Here is a 23,548-nt window from a genome sequence, read left to right on the forward strand (position 1 = left end):
TGGGACCGTTATGGAAATAAGATGAGGTGTAAAGTGATAGGCCAATACTCATGTGACTTTACTTTGGAAACTGCGACCAACTCTCTATCCCTTGGAGTTTGCTCACTTCAGATAGGACACACACTCTCAAACTCTTCACTTCCTCTCTTTCTTTTTGTCCCCAAAGGTAGGAAGCACAAGATCCCTTCTTATTTTAAGGATTTTATTATTGATCCTTGTTGAAGGAAGGAAAGAAGATGGACTTTGAAGTGGCTTTGAAAGATGGGTAGGATTTGAGTAGGCAGAATGTGGGAAGCGTTTCAAGCAAAATCTTAATGGCAAGAATTACACTCTTTAAAGGCCAGTGACAAATGAATACATCCCAGCATTAAAACTTACCAATTCTTCGACATCCATCATGTGTCTGTCGACAAATATTCAATTAGCAATCATGTTAAGAAGAAGAAAGAGGATTTTATTTAAGCCAAACTGAGGATTATAACCCACGAGACAGACTCTCAGAAGTTCTGAGAACTGTTCCACCTGTTAGAAGTCGAAGGCACAGTCATATAGCAATACGTTTGCAAGACAAATACATCAAAATGGTACACTGATATTTTACCTAAAGTTCACCAAAGATACATAGTCCAGATAAACATGTACAAATCGAGCTATTAAGTCACTATGACCACCTACAGAGTTGGGAAGAAATGTGAATCTTCCGAGAAGTTATGTTGCTCGCATCAGAAGAAAGAAAAAAAATTGATGTTTAGTGTCGAGTAGGCATTCCCATCTGGTTAACGTGTGATGCAGATGCACACTGCACATTAGGGAGAGAGGGAGGAGGCCCAAATGGACAGAAAGAATTTTATGTTTCTTTAAAATATAAATTTTATTTTATCGTGTCCCATCTCCTCCAGGAAACCTTCCCTGTTAATATCATTCAAGAATCTGTCGCCTGTTCCTCTTATTGTCTCCAAAAATAGCTTGGCATTGAACTATATTCAGTTTGGAAGACAGTATATATCACAGTATACTTATTTATTTATTTTTTTTACATTTTTAAAAATTGAAGTATAGTTGATTTACAATGTTGTGCTAATTTCTGCTGTACACCTAGAGGGGTGGGATAGGGAGGGTGGGAGGGAGGCGCAAGAGGGAGGGGATATGGGGATATATGTATACATATAGCTGATTCACTTTGTTATACAGAAGACACTAACACAACATTGTGAAGCAATTATATTCCAATAAAGATGTAAAAAAAAATTTCTTCTGTATAGCAAAGTGATTCAGTTACACATATATATACATTTTTAAAAATATTTTTTCCATTATGGTTTATCACAGAATATTGAATATAGTTCCCTGTGCTGTACAGTAGGACCTTGTTGTTTATCCATTCTATATATAATAGCTTACATCTGCTAATCCCAGCCTCCCACTCCATCCCTCCCCCGACCCTCTCCCCCTTGGCAACCACAAGTCTGTTCTCTAAGTCCGTATATCACAGTATATTTAAAATACCTCTTTTTAAAAGTAAACAATCTCAAATTTTTATTGTCTTCGTAATAAAACAAAATAAACTCAGAACTGGGTCACTTGGCCCTTTCTTTTTTTATCTCCTCCCAGCACAAAGTGCTTATTACACCTCTTGATAGCCAGCATTCTCTTAGATCTGCAGTTGGGCTCAACGCATGCAAGCCTCAGCACAATTGTCTTTGTAGTTTTAGCCTTTTTCTGGAAAATCGACTTAGTCTGGCCACCATAGCCACTCTGCTTCCTGTCGTAATGCCGCTTTCCCTTGACCTTCTCATTACTGTGTGACTTTGTGGGGTTGGTGCCTGCCACACTTCTTGCAGAAAGTCCGGCTGGTTTTAGGAACGTTCACCGTGTTTGCAAGACTGCTATCAGCAGGGAAACAAGCTAAAATACCTTTTCTTTTTTTAAAGATTTAAAAAAATATATTTATTTTATTAATTATTATTTATTTTTGGCTGCGTTGAGACTTCGTTGCTGCGCGCAGGCTTTCTCTAGATGCGGCAAGCAGGGGCTACTCTTCGTTGCGGTGCGCAGGCTTCAGTAGTTGTGGCACGAGTGCTCAGTAGTTGTGACTCGCAGGCTCTAGAGTGCAGGCTCAGTAGTTGTGGCACATGGGCTTAGTTACTCCGTGGCATGTGGGATCTTCCTGGACCAGGGCTTGAACCTGTGTCTTCTGCATTGGCAGGTGGATTCTTAACCACTGCACCACCAGGGAAGCCCTAAAATACCTATTTAAAAAAATATATTTTATTTATTTATTTGGTTGTGCTGGGTCTCACTTGTGGCAGGCAGGCTTCTTAGTTGAGGCTCGCCTGCACCTTAGTTGTGGCATGCATGGGAGATCTAGTTCCCTGACCAAGGATCGAACCTGGGCCCCCTGCATTGGGGGCTCAGAGTCTTAACCACTGCACCACCAGGGAAGTCCCTAAAATACCTCTTTTGAATGCAGTCTTTTCTCCCCTCTGACTTTCCTCAAGGTCAGAATATTTTTCGAATACTCCCCTCTCACAGTGTAAGGAGCCTAGAATTCTCAGTACATAAATAGATTTTGAATTGCTTGATAAAAGCCACAGTTGGAAGCACAGCAAAGGATATTGCTTCCAAAAGCAAACGTACACAAGGAATTTGCATACTATTGCTTTGTGTAGATGAAGCTTTCTGCTTGAGTGTTTAAATAAATATTTTGAAGATATTCTCAGAACTTTGAAAAGTGAAGATTGTTCTTCTCATTCGTCCCTAAAAATCATGAGAAGCATTTCAAATTCAAGGAAAGATGGATTATTTTGACTGAGTTATCTTAGATTTTGTATATTAAAAGATGTCTGTTTATAAAATGAGTTTAGAACAGTTTAAAAATATTTTTACCTGATTCTTTGTCCAGATTTGTGTATGTGATAAACATACCACTATATTCTGGGACTTGTTAGGGCAGAGAAGAAATTAATGTGCACTCCAGTGAGAATTCTTTTTACTTACCCTCAGGGTGACTTTCCGCCTAAAGAAGTATGTTATAACAACTTAAGAAATTCTTTTCCAGCTATCCTACCGACTTACCCCCTCTATGAGTGTGGGAAATCAACTCAACTGTGTAGTTTATGATTGGTCAAGTTAGTGGTTTACACAGTGTAACCAAAGTAAGCCAATTTATCAGTGCTTTTTCGCTGAGGGCATGCCAAGGCCCGGTCATACTGAAATATCAATATTTACCCCAGAGTGTATATGACTCCTGCCAGTGAAGCCTGTTTACGAAGACTGTTTACATATATATGTAATTTTAAAAGGCATTTGGATCAACATTTCAGCACTATTCTTATTTTAAAATAATTTTATATTATGGTGGGATAAAGGGAAAACTTTTCAAGTTTTGGAGAGATTTCCCATTCTTCTGTTTCAGAGACAGGACTGTTGCTTACAGCAGTGCTTTTCAAACTCTTTAGTGTAACAAGCATCACCTGGAGAGCTAGTTAAAACTCAGATTTCTGGGTCCCAATCCCAGTTTCTGATTCAGTAGGTGTGGGGTGAGATGGAGAATTTGCATTTCTAATGAGTTCCTGGTGATGCTGGTGTTCTTGGTCCAGGGACCACACTTAGAGAACCGCTGCTGAGAAACCCTGGGCTTAGAGAATCCTAGAGTTGGACCTCTGAATACTTACATTACGTCAGACGCTGTGCAAATCACTTTACATCCATTATAGCTAATCCAGATGACAACCTTACAAGTTAGGGACAATTATTCCTATTTTATAGATCGAGGAACTGAGGCTCAGGAAGTTAAGTTATCCAAGATCACACAGCTTGTAAGTGGCAGAGCCAGAATTTGAACTAGGGTTTTCCTGTCTCCAGATGCGTGTTACTTCTCTGTTAAAATATGCTTTTTTATCTGGGTTAAAGTTCTGCTAGTCCCAGTTTCTTCCTCACATGGGAATAATTTCTCTAACATCCCTGAACCATGGCCCTTTGGCTTTTGCTCAAATCTGTCAGGAAGGGACACTCACTACTTCATGAAGAAAGTCTTGTTGGGGACAGCTAGAGTGATCAGCCATGTGGTTTGCCTGGGACCAAGTGGTCTCCCAGGGTAGGACTTTCAGTTTTAAAACCTACACAGAGCCAGGCAAACCAGAATGACTGGTCACTTTAGGACGGCTAAAGCCATTTCAAATGCTTTGTTATTAGCCCACCTTCTTTTCTATACTTTTCCATTTCTGTTGGAGTTATGTCTAATTGGGTCTTGTACATGATAGTCCTTCAGATATTTGAAGATGATGATCCTTCCACCAGTCACCAGACTACCTTCATGTCCTTTGACCTTTCTTCACATAACATAGTATATACAGCACTTTCTATGTGTCAGGAACTCTTCTAGAAGTTTTATGTATATTAACCAATTTAATTTTCACAAAAGTCCTATGAGGTAGGTACCATTATTATCCCCATTTTACAGATGGGGAAACTGAAGCATAGTTAAGTACTCTGCTCCAGGTCACAGTTTTTAAGAGGCTGAGCCAGGATTTTAACCCACAGAGTATGGCTCCAGAATCCACGCTCTTAATCACTACGCTTTACTGCTTTCCACTTAGTCAGTAAGGGTCTATCAAGTACCGACTATGTACTGAAAAAGATACAGAAGAGAGACGCGGTCCTTGTCACCATGGAGTGTATGGTCTAGTGGGAGACACACAAGCAACAAGTAATTAAATTTAAAAAATTACAAATTAGGATAAGTGCTATGAAATAAGTAAGTGCTAAGATAGAAAATATTGGTGAAGCAGTTTGGGTCCAATCAGGAGACAGAAATCACACAGGAGGTTAAATAGAGGAAGTATAACATAAAGAATTATTAATTGTGATAAATGAGTAACCCTATGATGTAAAGACACTTTGGTACCCTAGGGCTGAGGGAGCATACCCAAAGAAGGACAATCCCTTAGGAGGAATTCAGCTTTCATTGGAGAACGTGTGTATAATTGTCAGCTTGGGCTGCCATAACAAAATACCAAGACTGGGAGGCTTAAACAACAGGAATTTATCTCACAGTTCTGGAGGCTGGTAAATCCAAGATCAAGGTGCCTGCTGATTAGGTTACCTGGTGAGGGCTTTCTTCCTTGCTTGCAGATTGCCACCTTCTGGCTGTGTCCTCACATCACTGAGGGAGAGGAAAGCAAGCTTTCTGACAAGGCACTAATCGCACCGTAAGGGACCCACCCCCATGACCTTAGCTAACCCTATTTACCTCCCAAAGGCCCCATCTCCACATACCATTGCACTGGGGGTTAGGACTTAATTAATATATGAGTTCTGGGGGGAAGACAAGTCAGTCCATAGCAGTGTGGTTCTACCATGGGATAGCAGAGAAGTTGGCTGATTTGGGTAAACTGGAGCTGTTCTGGAGTCACTGGACAAGCAATAGCCCAGCTTTTCCTGGGCAATAGCCCAGGAAAGGGCACAGGCCATCAGTGTGGGTGGTCTGGGGCCCTGGCTTGGGCAGGAGCCCTTTAGAGAATGTAGGCTGCCCTGAGGATCAAGTATTTTTTTTGTTTTTTTAAAATTAATTAATTATATTTTTGGCTAGGTTGGGTCTTCATTGCTGCTTGCGGGCTTTCTCTATTTGTGGTGAGCAGGGGCTACTCTTCGTTGTGGTGTGCGGGCTTTTCATTGTGGTGGCTTCTCGTTGCGGAGCACGGGCTCTAGGCATGTGGGCTTCAGTAGTTGTGGCACACGGGCTCAGTAGTTGTGGCTCACGGGCTCTAGAGTGCAGGCTCAGTAGTTGTGGCGCATGGGCTTAGTCGCTCTGTGGCATCTTCCCAAACAAGGGCTCAAACCCGTGTCCCCTGCATTGGCAGACAGATTCTTAACCACTGCACCACCAGGGAAGTCCCTCAAGTTTTTGAGTTTTGTGAAAAGGTTATCCTACGAAGGCCGAGGCAGCAGGGTTACAGAGGGACAGCGCTCTTGGCCATGGTTGGGGCAGGCTCTAGCCTATGTCCTCACATCCACCCCTCCAACCCTGGAAAATGGCATGAAAGCCCCTTGCTAATGCAACATCCCTCCAGTGCATTCGATTAAGAAAGTGTTCACATCTTGCTCACTGTAAAGGAGACACGCTTAAAGGAATTCTGTTGTTTATCACAGAACATATATTGAAAGGGGCATTCATAGCTGAGACCATAATTTCATTACAAACAGTTGAGTGGCAAATTAAAAAAAATGTTAAAATATAATATAAATCCAAGGTGAAAGTTTTCAAGTCCTTTAACTTTACTCCAGAGAAGTACAAAATGAAAAGGGAAAATCTCACTCCTTCCCTTCCCATCTCATTTTCTCTCTCCAAAGGTAAAAAGCAAAATCCTGTGATTCCTTCCAGGAAAAAAAAATACACTTACCCATATATGTGTCAATGCTATAAATTATACAAAGGGGATCATTTTCCTCTACAGCATGCTTTCAAGAATAAAATAGAATTAATAAAGTTAATTATTAATTAAAATTAAATTATTAACAATAATGTATTAAAAGTCTTTCCCCATTGGCATGTCCAGATCACCCTTATTCTCTCTAATCTCTGCACATAATTGCATCATGTAAATGACAGATAATTTTTTTCTTCCAGTTGTATAGAGATAAGTGACATACAGCGCTATATAAGTTTAAGGTGTACAGCATAATCATTTGATTTACATATATCATGAAGTGATTATCACAATAAGTTTAGGGAACATCCATCATCTCATATAGATACAAAATTAAAGAAATAGAAAAAAACACTTTTTTTCTTGAGATGAGAACTCAGGATTCACTCTCTTAACAACTTTCATATAAAACATACAGCAGTGTTAACTATATTTACGATGTTGTACATTACATCCCTACTACTTACTTACCTTATAACCGGAGGTTTGTACCTTTTGACTGCCTTCATCCAATTCCCCCTCCGCCCAACCCTTGCCTCTGGTAACCACAGATCTGATCTTTTTTTCTATGAGTTTTAAAATTTGTTTGTTTGTTTTTGAAGTATAATTTTTTTTACATCTTTATTGGAGTATAATTGCTTTACAATGGTGTGTTAATTTCTGCTTTATAACAAAGTGAATCAGTTATACATATACATAATTGACTTCTACACTGTTATTTCCTGTTACACAACTTAGAGATTTAATATTTCTATATATTCCACACTGATCACCACAATAAGTCTATTTACAATATGTCACTATACAAAGATATTACATAGTTATTGACTATATTCCCGCCAATGTACATTTCATATTTGTGGCATTTATTTTGCAGCTGGAAGTTTGTACCTCTTAATCTCTCTCACCTATTTCTTTCCTTCTCCTACTCCTCCCTTCTGGCAACCACCTGTTTGTTCTCTGTATCTGTAACTCTGTTTCTGCTTTGTTATATTTGTGTATTTGTTTTATTTTGTTAGATTCCACATATAAGTGGAACCATACAGTATATGTCTCTGTCTGACTTATTTCACTTAGCATAATACCCTCCATGTCCATCCATGTTGTTGCAAATGGCAAAATTTCATTCCTTTTAATGCCTGAGTAGTATTCCATTATATACGTGCCACATCTTCTTTATCCAGTCATCTACTGATGGACACTTAGGTTGCTTCCATATCTTTGCTATTGTAAATAATGCTGCAATGAACATACAGGTGCATTTTTTTTTGAATTAGTGTTTTTGTTCTCTTCAGATAAATACTCAGGAGTGGAACTGCTGGGTCATATGGTAGTTCTATTTTTTTCCATATTCTTTTCCATACTAGCTGAACCAATTTGCATTCCCAACAGTGCAAGAGAGTTCACTTTTCTCCACACCCTCACCAACATTTGTTATTTGTAATCTTTTTGATAATAGCCATTCTGACAGATGTGAGGTAGTATCTCATTGTGGTTTTGCTTTGATTTCCCTGATGATTAGTGATGCTGAGCATCTTTTCATGTGCATGTTGGCCATCTGTATGTCTTTCTTAGAAAAACATCTATTCAGGTTTTCTGCCCATTTAAAAAAATCTGGCTGTTTGTTTTTTTGATGTAGAGTTATGTGAGTTCTTTGTCTATTTTGGATATTAACCTCTTATTGCACAAATAGTTTGCAAATATATTCTCCCATTCTGTAGGTGGCCTTTTCCTTTTGTTGATAGTTTTCTTCACTGTGCAAAAGCTGTTTAGTTTGATATTGTTCCATTTGTTTATTTTTGCTTTTGTTTCCCTTGCCTGAGGAGACGTATCCAAAAAAGTTACAAAGACCAATGTCAAAGAGCATACTGCCTAGGTTTTCTTCTAGAAGTTTTATGACTCCAGGGCTTATATTTAAGTCTTTAATTCATTTTGAGTTTGTTTTAGTGCATGGTGTGAGAGAGTAGTCACAGTTTGATTCTTCTGCATGTAGTTGTCCAGTTTTCCCAGCACCATTTATTGAGGCTATCTTTTGCCCGTTGTATATTCTTGCCTCCTTTGTTGTAATTAATTGACCATAAGTTGTGGGTTTATTTCTGGACTCTTTACTCTGTTACATTGGTCTATGTGTCTGTTTTTGTGCCAGTACCATAATGTATTTTTTAAAAATGTTATTTATTTTTGATTGAGGTACAGTTGATTTACAATATTATATTAGTTTCAGGTATACAACATAGTGATTCAAAAATTTTATAGATTATACCCCATTTACAATTATTATAGAATATTAGCCACATTTCCTGTTCTGTACAATGTATCTTTCTAGCTTACTTACTTTATACATAGGATTTTGTACCTCTTAATCTTCTACACCTATCTTGCCCATCCCCCCTTCCCTCTCCCAACTCATAACCACTAGTTTGTTCTCTATATTGGTGAATCTGTTACTGTTTTGTTATATTCATTCCTTTGTTGTATCTTTTAGATTCCACATGTAAGTGATAACATACAGTATTTGTCTTTGTGACTTATTTCACTAAGAATAATACCCTCCAGGTCCATCCATGTTGTTGCAAATGGCAGAATTTCATTATTATTCATGGTTGAGTAGTATTCCATTGTATGTATATGTGTGTGTGTGTATATATGTATCACATCTTCTTTATCCAGTCATCTGTTGATGGGCACTTAGGTTGCTTCCATATCTTGGCTATTGCAAATAATGGTGCTTTTAACATATGGGTGCATGTATCTTTTCAAATTAGTGTTTTCGTTTGCTTCGGAGATATACCCAGGAGTAGAATTGCTGGATGATATGATAGTTCTATTTTTAGTTTTTTGAGGAACCTCCATACTGTTTTCCACAGTGGCTGTACCAATTTGTATTCCCACCAACAGTGCAAGAGGGTTTCCTTTCCTCTGCACCCTCACCAACATTTATTTGTAATGTTTTTGATGATAGCCATTCTGACAGGTGTGAAGTGATATCTCATTGGGGTTTTGATTTGCATTTCCCTGATGATTAGCAATGTTGAGTGTCTTTTCATGTGCCTTTGGTCATCTGTAGGTCTTCTTTAGAAAAATGTCTATTCAGTTCTTCTGCCCATTTTTTAATCAGGTTTATTTATTTTATATTGAGTTGCATGAGCTATTTATATACTTTGGATAGTAACTCCTTATTGGTCATATTATTTGCAAATATTTTCTCATTCAATAGGTTGTCTTTTCATTTTGTTGATGGTTTCCTTTGCTGTGCAAAAGCTTTTAAGTTTAATTAGGTCCCATTTGTTTATTTTTGCTTTTGTTTCCTTTGCCTTAGGAGAGAGATCCAAAAAAACTTGCTATGATTTATGTCAAAGAATGTTCTGCCTATATTTTCCTCTGGGAGTTTTATGGTATCCAGTCTTACACCTAGGTCTTTAACCTATTTTGAGTTTATTTTTGTATATGGTGTGAGAAAATGTTCTAATTTCATTCTTTTCCATGTAGCTGTCCTGTTTTCCCAGCACCACTTATTGAGGAGACTGTTTTTTCTTCATTGTATCTTCTTGCCTCCTTTGTTGTAGATTAATTGACCATAAGTGCATGGGTTTATTTCTGGACTTTTTATTCTGTTCCATTGATTTCTGTGTCTGCTTTTGTGCCAGTACTACACAGTTTTGATGACTGTGACTGTGTAGTATAGTCTGAAGTGAAGGTGATTGTGATTGTTGTCTATTTGGGTTCTTTTGTGTTTCCATACAAGTTTTAAAATTATTTGTTCTAGTTTTGTGAAAAATGCCATTGGTATTTTGATGTGGATTGCACTGAATCTGTAGATTGCCTTTGGTAGTGTGGTTATTTTAACAATATTAATTCTTCCAATCCATGAACATGGTGTATCTTTCCATCTGTTGGTGTCATCTTCAATTTCTTTCATGATTGTCTTATAGCTTTCTGAATACAGTCCTTTTACCTCCTCGGTTAGATTTATTCCTAGGTATTTTATTCTTTTTGATGGGTTTGTAAAGGGGACTGTTTTCTTAATTTCTCTTTCTGATAGTGTATTGTTAGTATAGACATGCAACAGTTTCTATATATATAATAATTTTGTATCCTGCAACTTCACAGAATTCATCTATGAGCTCTAGTAGTTTTTCCATGGCATCTTTGGGATTTTCTATGTATGGAATCATAGATGATGGATAATTTATTTCACTTTTAATGGACACTTTGGGTTTTGCTTTTATAAAAATTCTGCCAGAAAGATAACTGTACATATGTGACTGAATTTTTGTAGGTATAACCATATTTTTTGCTATATGAAAAGACATGTGCCTTTTAAATTTTTGTATTTATCAGATTTACCTGTAGTAAGAAATTGCATCAATTTGTACCCCCCTCCCATCAAAAGTGGATGAGAGGATTAATTTCTTCACATCCCTGCCAGCATCAGAGAAGCCTTGTACCAGTTTGATAAGTGAAAAAAAAAATGTTTTCTTACCATTTTGATTTGCATTTCTTTAAGTATACATGAGTGAGAGCATCTTTCTGCATGTTTATCATCCTTTGAATTTGCTTTTCTATGATCTCTTTCTATCCTTTGCACACTTTTCTGTTGGGCTTTTAAATATATATATATATATATATTCATTTATATCAGTTCTATTTAAGTTAAGGAAAAGAGCTCTTTGACAAATATGTTTTAAATTTGTTTTCCCTGTTTTGGAACCTAGCCTTTCATTTAAGTTTCAGTTTTTGTTGTTGTTTTCCTTTTTTTTCATACCAAAGTTACATTGCTACCTAGACAAGTTGACTAACTTTTCCCCTTCTGGCTTCTGGATTTCATAGCCTTCTCAGAAAAGCCTCTTTCTTAGATTAGTATTTAGTTAACCCCCTTTTTAGAGATATTTTATGATTTATGTTTTACAGTTCATATTTGATCTATCTGGAATTGACTTGGGTGTAAGGAGTGAGATAAGAACCCAGCTTTGTTCTTATCTCAGTAGGTACTGACTAGTTGTGCTACCACTACTTACTTTTATTTTATTTACTCTTTTCCCCAATGATTTGAAATCTCACCTTTCCACCTTTACAGTAAATTCCCTTGTGCGTTAGAGTCTATTTCTTATTTTTCTTTGGTTTCATTAATTTCTTCTCATATCAAACTGCTTTATTAATTGAAGTTTCAAAATATGTTTTGATATCAGATAGAACTAGAAGTGGACATGTTTTGGATGGGGAAGACAGAGAAGGTCTTGCTGATGGGTGACATTTAGGCTGACATTTGAAGAATAAGAAGTAACCAGTTTCATGGAGACGAAGGTAGGAGCATTCGAGGTAGAGGGAGCTGCATATCCAAAGGTTGGGAGACAGAAAATAGCTTGCCTTATTTGCAGAAGCTAAAAAAAGACAAGTGTGGTGAGCACATGAAAACACAGGAGAGAAGGACACAAGATGGAGTGGAAAGATAGGCCAGATTTTGTAGGGACAGCTTGGTTTTGTCCTAAATACAAATGGAAGCACTTAATGGATTTGAAGTAGGAAAGTGACATGTTCCAACTTCTTGGTGTATAACATTGTCACTCTGGCTGTTATGTGGAGATGGGCAGGAGGAGAACAAAAGTTGCAGTGAGGAAGAGTTGCTTCCTCTTCATCCAAGTAGCTTCTCCTTGTTATATTTTATCCCAGCATCTTATTTATTCCTTTTTGGGATAGTTTCTTTCTTATTCCTTTTTGTGTCCTTAGTGCCAGCACGGAGTCTAGCAAACAGCATGCAATAAACATTTGCATCATGTATGAATGAAAAAGTAAGTTCTTTCAATTTTCACCCTGGCCCTGGGGAATGAGAGTTTTAAATCCCTTACAGCTTTAAAAAGATTAATTAAGCATCTGAGAAGCGATGGGTGGGTTAAAATATTGGTGAGTTATGTTCCAGCGGCCAGACCAAAGGGGGACTCTGAAAGAGTTGGGGAAGAGAGTCCCGTAGTCCCGGGGTGCTGGTGAACTCCAGGGCTGTGTAAGCAAAACCCCAGTAGAGGGCAGTAGAGGGCTGCACAGGACTGGTTCCGCCCGATTGGCCAGGGCCCAGGCGAGGGCAGGGAAGGGGACAGGGACGGGAAAGGGGAAGGGGAGGGGCTGGACAGCAGGCCAGGCAGCTAGAACCCGCACCAGACTAGGGCTTGGGGAGCAGGTGACCTTCTGGTCTCTCGTCGGAGTCTAAAGTGCGCTGATGGAGAGCATGAGGCCACCTTTCTGTGTTTAGATCGTGCTGCTTCTTAGCTTGAAGAGTATAATGAAGCTGTTTTACTGTGGGCCCCTTGCTGCTGGGAAGGGCAGTCTCCTGGAACAGTGATGGGAGGAGGGAGAGAGGAGGGGGTGGGGAGGAAGGGCCCTGAGGTGAAATGGTGAGCACAGATGGGAGTTTTGGCCTTGGCTGCGAGGGAACATGTTTCTTGGAGACTGTTCTGCAAAGCAGGGAGTGAGACGGTGTCCCTAAGTCACAGCCAGGAGCTGGAAAGACTCAAAGGCAGACAGCGCTTTGCGGAAAACAGGAGGTAATTATTGGCTCCGCAATGTACGTTGTAAGAAACAACTTTGAATGTTTCTTATGCTCTCTGAATTGATTTCCGTTCTGTTCGTTTTTGTTAGTATAGTTGTTTTAAAAATTTCCAACCTCTCATCTGTGCTTAGGGGAAAAGGATTTTGTACACACATTGGCCAGAGGGTTAAAAGGGCAGCACAGTGCCCCCTAGTGGCCATGAAGGTGATAGCAGCGGAGATCAGAGTGAAAGGCCCCAAACAGAAGCGACACTTAATTTGGACACTTGTTCTTCTCAGCACACACACACATTTCACATACACACATATACACACAATCACATAGCATAGTACGGTTTTAAAATTTTTCCAGTTTTATTGAGATATGATTGACATCCAGCACTGTATAAGTTTAAGGTGCACAGCGTAATGATTTGACCTGTGTACATTGCAAAATGATTACCAAGCACACCTACACTTATATACACACATCTCACACACATTCTCACACAGACACATCACATACACATAGCACACTCATACTTTACACACACTGGCATATCACACATACAGGATGACACACACGCACACTGATAAAGGGTTTTGTAGCAGATAATACGGTTGCCCACCAGTAGCTATCCCACCGTGTATAACTACAATGTGGTTTAAGTCAAGGATCAAGTCAACTTTTGGTTTTGGGGTAGGTTCCAACTGACCTAAGTCATCAACATTATATCAACCCCCTTGGCATAGGAGTGGGCATGTGACCACATCGATCCATTAGCTGTGAATGAGGAAGCATGTCGCCCTGGAAGCTGCCAGGAGCCATCCTGCTACCCCAAGAGGCCAGTTTGGAAAGAGCTGATGGGGGTGAGAGGGGGAGGGGAGAGACTCAGGCAAACAGAGGTGTAGCCTGCTAAACATTGGGAGCCTCTGAACAACCCAGTGCTAGAAGCTCACCCTGCCTCTGAACTTTAGGCTTTGGGGACAAATAAGTTGCCTGGTATTTAAAGCCTTCAGGTTGGGTTTTCTGTTTCTTAGATCAGAAAACCTCAGAACAGATCAAGTCCTCCCGGAAGTCATCTGTGGAGGGGTCCAGCTCTGCTTTAAGAAGGAGGACTGTTCTTTTCTGCCCCTCCTTTGACCTCTTGGTCCTCAAAGTGATTATGATGGACCTGGCACAGTTCTTGGAAATTTTCATGGATAACAGAGAAGAAAATAGTATTTAAAACCAAGCCTCTTTGCCTTCGAAGGAAAGTGACACAATTCCGATTTGTGCAGGAATAAATCTCTAGATGGATCTTGTCCCTGGCAGAGGCTGAAATAAGATTCAAGCCAGTGTTTTTGAATTTCAAAGGACAGGCAACCTTGGCTGATAACACAGATTTCGTATACGCAGTTGGCCCTCTGAATCTGCTGGGTTTCGCAGCTTCTTCTTCTATTTTTTTTAAATTAATTTTTTATTGGAGTATAGTTGCTTTACAATGTTGTGTTAGTTTCTGCTGTACAGCAAAGTGAATCAGCTATATGTATACATATATCCCCTCTTTTTTGGATTTCCTTCCCGTTTAGGTCACCACAGAGCACTGAGTAGAGTTCCCTGTGCTATACTACTATAACTACCATAATGAGTAGTTTCTCATTAGTTAACTATTTTATACATAGTATCAATAGTGTATACATGTCAATCCCAATCTCCCAATTCATCCCACGCCTTCCCCCTTCCTTCCATACATTTGTTCTCTACATCTGTGTCTCTATTTCTGCTTTGCAAATAAGATCACCTACCATTTTTCTAGATTCCACATATATGAGTTAATGTATGATATTTGTTTTTCTCTTTCTGACTTACTTCACTCTGTATGTCAGTCTCTAGGCCCATCCACATCTCTGCAAATGACCCAATTTTGTTCCTTTTTATGGCTAATATTCCACTGTATATATGTACCACATCTTCTTTCTCCACTTCTCTGTTGATGGACATTTAGGTTGCTTCCACATCCTGGCTATTGTAAATAGAGCTGCAATGAACATTGTGGTACATGACTCTTTTTGAATTATGGTTTTCTCAGGGTGTATGCCCAGTAGTGGGATTGCTGGGTTGAATGGTAGCTCTATTTTTAGTTTTTTAAGGAACCTCTGTACAGTTCACCATAGTGACTGTATCAATTTACATTCCCACAAACAGTGCAAGAGGGTTCCCTCTTCTCCACACCCTATCCAGCATTTATTGTTTGTAGATTTTTTGATGACAGCCATTCTGACCAGTGTGAGGTGACACCTCATTGTAGTTTTGATTTGCATTTCTCTAATAATTAGTGATGTTGAGCATCTTTTCATGTGCCTCTTGTCCATCTCTATGTCTTCTTTGGAGAAATGTCTATTTAGGTCTTCCTCCCATTTTTGGGTTGAGTTGTCTGTTTTTTTGATATTGAGCTGCTTAAGCTGTTTGTATATTTTGGAAATTAATCCCTTGTCAATTGCTTCATTTGCAAATATTTTCTCCCATTCTGAGGGTTGTCTTTTCTTCTTGTTTATGGTTTCCTTTGCTGTGCGAAAGCTGTTAAGTTTAATTAGGTCCCATTTGTTTATTTTTGTTTCTATTTTCATTACTCTAGGAGGTGGGTCAAAAAGATCTTGCTGTGGTTTATGTCAAAGAGTGTTCTGCCTGTGTTTTCCTCTAGGAGTTTTATAGTGTCTGGCCTTATACCTTTGGTATAATCTATGACAAAGGAGGCAAGAATATACAATGGAGAAAAGACAGTCTCTTCAATAAGTGGTGCTGGGAAAACAGGACAGCTACATATAAAAGAATGAAATTAGAACACTCCCTAACACCATACACAAAAATAAACTCAAAATGCATTAAAGACCTAAATGGGTTTCACAGCTTCTGATTCAACCAACCACTCAGTACTAGGTTGGATGAATCCATGGATGAAAAACCCACGGATACGGAGGGCCCACTGTACCCATTTTATATAAGCGACTTGAACATGCGTGGATTTTGGCGTCCGAGGAAGCTCCTGGAACTGATTCTCTGCGGATGCTGAGGAAGGACTGTATACATACTCATTTAAACCCTTTAACCACCCTACAAGGTGAGGATCACTTATCCCATTTTACAGATAATGAATCAGGCTCAAAGAGGGTGTCACGTGCTCAGTGTCAAACAGATACATAGCGGTGGCACTGGGCTTTCAACCCAGGGCCCTTTGGCTGGAAAGCTCTCGGTCTCCCTTCCAGGGCAGCATACCACCTACTATACCGCTGGCCGCCTCCTGTGTGTGATTTGGTCTGGGTGGGCCTCTTGGGGCGGCGGCTGCAAAGAGGTAAGAGGAAAGTTATCCTTGTACGTTTATTTAACATTTCATGGGGGCAGTGGTAGGAATGGGGAAGATAGAGAGCCTCTTACACCAGGGTTCTGATCGTGCTGGGAAGGAGCCTGAAATGGACCTTGAAAAGTCAGCCTCTGCCAGGGAGGCAGTGTGGTGTGGTGCTGGCCACCCAGCCTCGGAGCCCTACTGGACCTGGGGTCAGGTCTCAGGGTCACTGATGTGTTAGCTCTGTGACTTGGTAAGTCACAGACTGTGACTTTAACCCGTTGAAGTCTGAGTTTCATCCCTAATAATTAGACCTACCCCCTAGGGTCTTCATGTGGATTAAATAAGAAACCATGGGGCTTCCCTGGTGGCACAGTGGTTAAGCATCCACCTGCCAACGCAGGGGACATGGGTTCAAGCCCTTGTCCAGGAAGATCCCACATGCCTCAGAGCAACAAAGCCCGTGTGCCACACACCACAACTACTGAGCCTGTGATCTAGAGCCCGCGAGCCACAGCTACTGAGCCCACGAGCCACAACTACTGAGCCCACGTGCCACAACTACTGAAGCCTGCACGCCTAGGGCCCGTGCTCCACAACAAGAGAAGCCATCGCAATGAGAAGTCCGTGCACCACAATGAAGAGTAGCCCCTGCTTGCTGCAACTAGAGAAAGCCTGCACTCAGCAATGAAGACCGAACACAGCCAAAATTGAATAAGTAAATAAATAAAAATTTTAAAAAAAGAAATAGGAACCACAAGTAAAGTACCGTACTGAGCACAATGCCTGGTGCCCCACCCCCTCCGCCACCAATGGCAGATGTTATACTATATTAAACACATAGCGCTCCTGCAGATTTGGGCAGGTATTCTAAAGGCCCCTTCTCATCCAAATGGTAATCCTCAAACACTGTTATAAAGAGAAGGCAGAGAAAGGCAGCTCGTGCACAATGCTTTTCTTTTTTTTTTAAATTAAAAATGTTTTAATTGTGGTAAGATACACATGACATAAAATCTACCATCTTAACTTTTTAAGTGTACAGTTCAGTAGTGGTAAGTTCATTCACATTGTTGTATAAAAAAATCTCCAGAATTCTTTTCATCTTGCAAAACTGAAACTCTATACCCATTCAATTCTCCATTCTCCCCATCCCCTAGCCCCTGAATCAACATTCTACTTCCTGTCTTTATGAATTTGATTAGGTGAGTGGAATCAAACAATTTGTTTTTTTGTGACTGGCATATGTCACTTAGCCTAGTGTTCTCAAGGTTCATCCATGTTGCAGCATGTTCAGAATTTCCTACCTTTTAAAGGCTGAATAATATTCCACTCTATGTATATATTTTGTTTATCCATCAATGAGTACTTGGGTTGCTTCCACCTTTGGGCTACTGTGAGTAATGCTGCTATGAACATGGCAGTATAAATATCTCCTCAAGACCCTGCTTTCAATTCTTTTGTGTATATACTCAGAAATGGAGTTGCTGGATCATACAATAATTCTATTTGTAATTTTTTGAGAAACCATGATATTGTTTTCCATAGTGGCTGCAGCATTTCACCTTCCTACCAGCAGTGCACAAGGCTTCCAATTTCTCTACATCCTTGCCAACATGTGTTATTTTCTGGTGGCTTTTTTGTTATTTGTTTTTTTTAAGGTAACCATCCTAATGGGTATGAGGTGGTGTCTCACTGTGGTTTTGATTTGCATTTCCCTAATGATTAGTGATATTGAGCCTCTTTCCATGTGATTGTTGGCCATTTATGTATCTTCTTTGCATAAATATCTACGCAAGTCCTTTGCCCATTTTAAAATCAAGTTGTTTATTTTTTTGTCATTGAGTTGTATGGGTTCTTTATATATTCTGGTTATTAACTCTTCATTAGATAGTATATGATTTATAAATATTTTCTCCCATTCTGTGGGTTGCTTTTTCACTCTGTTGATTGTGTCCTTTGATGCACAGAAGTTTTAAATTTTAATATAGTCTAATTTATTTATTCTTACCACAATGCTTTTCTTCCTTTTTCTCCCTTTGGGAGTAAGTTGGTGGAAAGTGGGGTGAGCTTAGCTATATTCTACCTCTTTCATTGCCTATTGGTGTGAAAAAGGAGAAGGAACTCCTTACTCCATAAGACAAAAGAGCAGCATCCCTCATGAGACTTCAGCACAGAGGGATTTAAATACAGCTGTTTATTTTCTACTTAGTTTTTTTAAATTTAAAAATACATTTATTTATGTATGTATTTTTGGCTGTGTTGGGTCTTCGTTGCTGCACGCAGGCTTTCTCTAGTTGCGGTGAGCAGGGGCTATTCTTTGTTGTGGTGCACGGGCTTCTCATTGTGGTGGCTTCTGTTGTTGAGGAGCACAGGCTCTAGGCGCTTGGGTTTCAGTAGTTGTGGCACATGGGCTCAGTAGTTGTGGCGCATGGGCTTAGTTGCTCCGCGGCAGGTAGGATGTTCCCGGACCAGGGATCGAACCTATGTCCCCTGCATTGGCAGGCAGATTCTTAACCACTGCGCCACCAGGGAAGTCCCGAGGTATAGTTGATGTACAATATTATGTAAGTTTCAGGTATACAACATAGTGATTCACAATTTTTAAAAATATTTATTTATTTATTTAATTTATTTTGGCTGAACCGGGTCTTAGTTGCAGCACACAGGATCTTCGTTGTGGCAAGCGGGCTTCTTAGTTGCAGCATGCGAACTCTTAGTTGTGGCAGGTGGACTTCTTAGTTGTGGCATGGGGACTTCTTAGTTGCGGCATGCATGTGGTATCTAGTTCCCAGACCAGGGATCGAAACTGGGCCCCCTGCATTGGGAGCTTGCAGTCTTAACCACTGCACCACCAGGGAAGTCCCTGATTCACACTTTTTAAAGGTTATATTCCATTTATAGTTATTGTAAAATGTTGGCTATATTCCTTGTGTTGTACAATATGTCATTATAGTTTATTTATGTTATATGTAGGAAGGGCAAGATAAGGGTGGGGGTTAAGAGGTACAAAATAAATCAGTTTCTTGAAGACTCCTGGATTCGGGAAGCTGAGCCTGGAAATGTTGGCTTTCAGACAGCCTGGTGCCCCCTCTGACATCTGGCCTAGGAATCAAGCTGGAGGTGGCAGGAAATCTCACCATGATGTCCAGCCAGGACCTGTTTCCAGATTGTCAAGGCTGGGGAAGGAGTGCAGGTTAGTATCCCCTGGGAGCTGGCTGGAACTAAGATGAGGCAGGCAAGACACCAAGTGCACAAATATTTAAGGAGACACTCACTGCAGGTGCTGACCTTGCACTTGCATGAGCCATAGAGGGAGTGCCTCCTTCTACTTTGTGCCCCTGGAGCCCCATTGCCTCATTCCAGTCCTGGCTCTGCCTGGGGGCAAGGAGAAGGGCACACAAGTGTGTGTGACCCACATTACAAGGATGAGTGCTCAGATCAGAGTCCCCACCTGTTGGGCAGGCCCTGTGGATCCTGACTATAATGGACTCTCGGATGTCTTTCCTTGGATGGATGATCAGACCTCAAGGTATGAGGCAGAAGAGATCTGGGTGGAAGCCAGGCAGAGGCCATACTTCTGCTGCCCCTGCTCTTTCTGCTGGCATTGCAGTTGAGGGACTGACTGAGTTCTCTCTGGTGGCGTGAGCAGGCATCCCGGTGTCCTGTCTCTAGCCTCATGGATGTTGGGAGGCCAGGATCATGCATTTTGCTGGTGACCTTGTGGCAGGAGCACTGGTGGTTTTGGAGCGAGCAGCTTCCCTGGTGGCCCAGATCTTCTTTGGGAGGCTTTTCTGAAAGCTCAACCTAAAGTCTTTTCTACATTTCTCCTAGTCGTCTGTAAGACACTTAATATCCTGTCATAAATCCCTTCTTGCCTGATCTAGCTGGAGTGGATTTTGTTCTCTTCAACTCACCAATACAAATGGGATGGAGAGACTTTTATTGCTGAATTCCTCTTAGAGAAGTCACTGCGTGTGTGCTTTGGAAGGATGCCTTGATCCGTCCTTGGAGAGAGGGTTCTTCTCCTTCCCCACCAACCCTCACCCCACCCTCACCCCGGACCTAGGTGTCAGCGGGCACTAAGGCTCAGGAACTCTTTAAGTTGCTTCTGAAAAGAAGGGGGAAAGAGACAAAAGTGTGGAGAGAAGGCAGAGGGACTCAGTGATGGCAGAAGTCCAGGTGCTGTATAATATGACCCTTTCCCAGGACCCATTCTCCCATATTTTGTAAAACCTGTATGTATAAATGCTTGGTGGGATTGAATTTTTCTATCGTGGAAGCCAAAGGAGTGGCTGAATTTTGTGTTGGGGTTGGGGGATGTCATATGGGGACAGAAGTGGTGTGTGAGGAAGCTAGAATTTCAAGAGGTAGAAGGGCCAGGAGACTGAGGTCCCCACAGGGAGCCAGCAGAAATGCTCGAGAGCACGTGGAACTCTCTGGTCCACGGGATTCAGAAGTCCAGGCCTCCTCACTTGGACATCAAGGTACAGAAACCCTCGGTGGACGTCTGGAGGACGTGGGAATGCATTCAGGATTGGTTCCTTCTTGTTGTGCTTGACTCTTTACCTTACAACTTGACCTCTCTCCCCCATGAACTCTCAAAATACTCTAGTGCCACAATCCTTCAGAGTGCCCGTCATGTTGTCCTCTATATTCATGTGCATTTTTGTTTGTTTGTTTACCTTCTCTGTGAGACTCTTAGCTTCTGGAAGGCCTGTCTCTGAAGTTATTACATGCACAGTGTTGTATGTATGTGCCTGTGTGTATTTTTCTGGGGAGAATACCCAGAACTTTAATCACATTCTGAAAGGGGTCCAGGATCTAGAAAATGTTTAGAAGCTGCATAAGGAGGTCTTTGGGGGGACATCTGGACACTGACTCTTTACTGCAATTCAAAAAAGAGTCATCATTCAGAAGTCAAATCCATCTCGTCCTCATGCTTGTTTCCCATCTAAGGCTCACGGGCTACGCAGGAACCCTAGACTCGGTTTCTGGTTTCAAGATTCTGTCAATTAGGGGCTCAACCAAGCAGTGTGTATTTATTGCCTCTTGCTCAGGACGCCTTGCCCTGCACTCAGAGAGGTTTACAAGCCAGGCTGACACCAGGCAAGTCCCACTGTGGGTGGGATTGATGGCTGTTGTGGGCTTTCCAGCCTGTTGTTTCTTAAGCTATAAATATTTATCAAATGAATGCGGGAAGGTCAGTCTCCCAAGTGTCTGAAGCACTGTGTATGTGTATGTGTAGGTGGGCGCAGGGATGGGGAGCCTGCTGGAGAATGAGAGCCCTGTGGAAGCTGGCACATGATGTTGGTACATTAATGATTGAAAACAAGAGCAATAAAAACCCCATCACAAGTCAGTGTCTCTGCAGCCCAGGACTGGGGGGAGGTGAGCTCTGTTCTAACCTGCACATCCCAGGTACACAGCCCAGAAACCACAGGCAAACATCAGTTGCTGGCTTCCTGACATCTGCTGGGCTTATAGACTTTCTAAAGATCCCACATTTATCCCTTAAATGAATCCAGCGACACTTCCATTTGGCTGACAACTTTGCATGTGTGGATGGGTTCAGTGAGGGAGACAGTGAAAGACTGTAGAGGGCCAGCTTAAGTTTCTGTTGGCATTTTATGGTTTTTAACTTGGAGCGACTGGTTGTTAAAATGAAATGGCTTCACTCCCAGTTGTAGTTAAGGCTCCAAGATCCTGCCACTTGCCAAAGTAAGATCACCTCTGAGTCCTTGCAAAGGGGTGGCCTCTCACTCATTTAAGGATATGAAAGAGTTGAAGTCAAGGGGGCCAGGAGGAGTAGACATAGGAGGGAGAGTTTGAGGCAAGCTGTCCCTGTGCTCTGAGCCCTTCCACTCCAACTCTAGAAGAGGTTCTGGAAGGCCTGAGCATTTTCTACCCTCAGGAAGCACATAGCTGCCACTCCAGAACTATGCCACACTAGCCACAGTCTCAACAGCAAAAGGATATCCCCGTGAGCCAGTGTCTGGGGCTGCTGCCACCTGTGCCGTAGGAAAAGCAAACACCTCCACGGCAGACTCGTCAGCAGAAATAGCAGAAGGGATGGGAGCTTGGCTCACACCTGATTCCTGCCCTCCAAATCTTGCTTTTGTGTGTTTTACAGAGTGGAACCTAAATCCTTTCCAGAGCGTCACCTGCACAGAAGTCTGGGAAATGTAGTTTTATCTTAGCAGCTCCTGCAGAGCAGGGAACACCAGAAGGAGGTTGGAATGGGGGCTGAGCATCAGTTCACCTGATCTAACACATTCCTACTCACACTTCAAGGCCCACATCAGATTCTACCTCCTTTCAGAGACTCCTCTCCCACTGTCCTCCCTCCCCCAGGAGAAAACTTTGTCCTCTGTGTTCCCACAGTTTATATAATCCAGTATGACTTGTCAGTATCCTTTGTTAAGCCAAAAGGTTTTTCTTTCTTTCTTTTTTTTTCAAAAATATTTATTTATTTTTGCTTCTCTGGATCTTTGTTGTGGCACGCGGGATCTTTAGTTGCAGCATGCATTTGGGATCTAGTTCCCCAGCTAGGGATCGAACCCGGGCCCCCTGCATTGGGAGCACGGAGTCTTACCCACTGGACCACCAGGGAAGTCAAGCCGAAAAGTTTTTTGAGGGCAGAGAATTTTTTTTTTAAATTGTGGTATAGTTGATTTACAATCTTATATTAGTTTCAGATGTACAACATAGTGATTCAAAATTTTTATAGATTATACTCCATTTAAAGTTATTGTAAAATATTGGCTATATTACTTGTGCTGTACAATATATCCTTGTAACATTTATTTTATACAGAGTGGTTTGTACCTCTTAATCCACTACCCCTGTCTTGCCCCTCCCTCCCCTCTCCGCATTTGTAATCACTAGTTTGTTCTCTAGATCTGTGAGTCAGCTTCTGGTTTTTTTTTATAAATTTTTGTGTAAAGCTTTTTTTTTTCACAGTACGTGGGCCTCTCACTATTGTGGCCTCTCCCGTTGCGGAGCACAGGCTCCGGACGTGCAGGCTCAGTGGCCATGGCTCATGGGCCCAGCCGCTCCAGGGCATGTGGGATCCTCCTGGACCAGGGCATGAACCCGTGTCCCCTGCATCGGCAGGCGGACTCTCAACCACTGCGCCACCAGGGAAGCCCTCAGCTTCTGTTTTGTTATATTCATTTTATTTTCTAGATTCCATGTATAAGAGAGAAAATAGAGTATTTGTCTCTCTCTGTGTGACTTATTTCACTTAGCATAGACTCCAGGTCCACCCATGTTGTGGCA

The 23,548-nt window shown here is 41.2% G+C and overlaps 1 protein-coding gene and 1 pseudogene across 3 annotated transcripts in view; one reads left to right on the top strand and one right to left on the bottom strand.

Moving 5' to 3' along the window:
• The window catches only part of IRAG1 (inositol 1,4,5-triphosphate receptor associated 1), a 178,313-nt gene that overhangs the window by 1,525 nt on the left and 153,240 nt on the right, over positions 1–23,548 (top strand). For 2 of the 3 annotated variants that reach the window (XM_049713588.1, XM_033404521.2), the window contains exon 1: positions 12,804–12,964. The exons of the other annotated variant lie outside the window; for it this stretch is intronic. The gene's annotated coding sequence lies outside the window, so the exon portion shown is untranslated. Of the gene's footprint in view, positions 1–12,803; positions 12,965–23,548 lie in introns of those variants that run through there. 3 annotated transcript variants of the gene reach the window in all.
• Positions 1,567–1,897, bottom strand: LOC125965226 (60S ribosomal protein L36a-like; annotated as a pseudogene).

This window comes from Orcinus orca, chromosome 8 (genome assembly GCF_937001465.1).
Source record: "Orcinus orca chromosome 8, mOrcOrc1.1, whole genome shotgun sequence".
Taxonomy (NCBI): Eukaryota; Metazoa; Chordata; class Mammalia; order Artiodactyla; family Delphinidae; genus Orcinus; species Orcinus orca.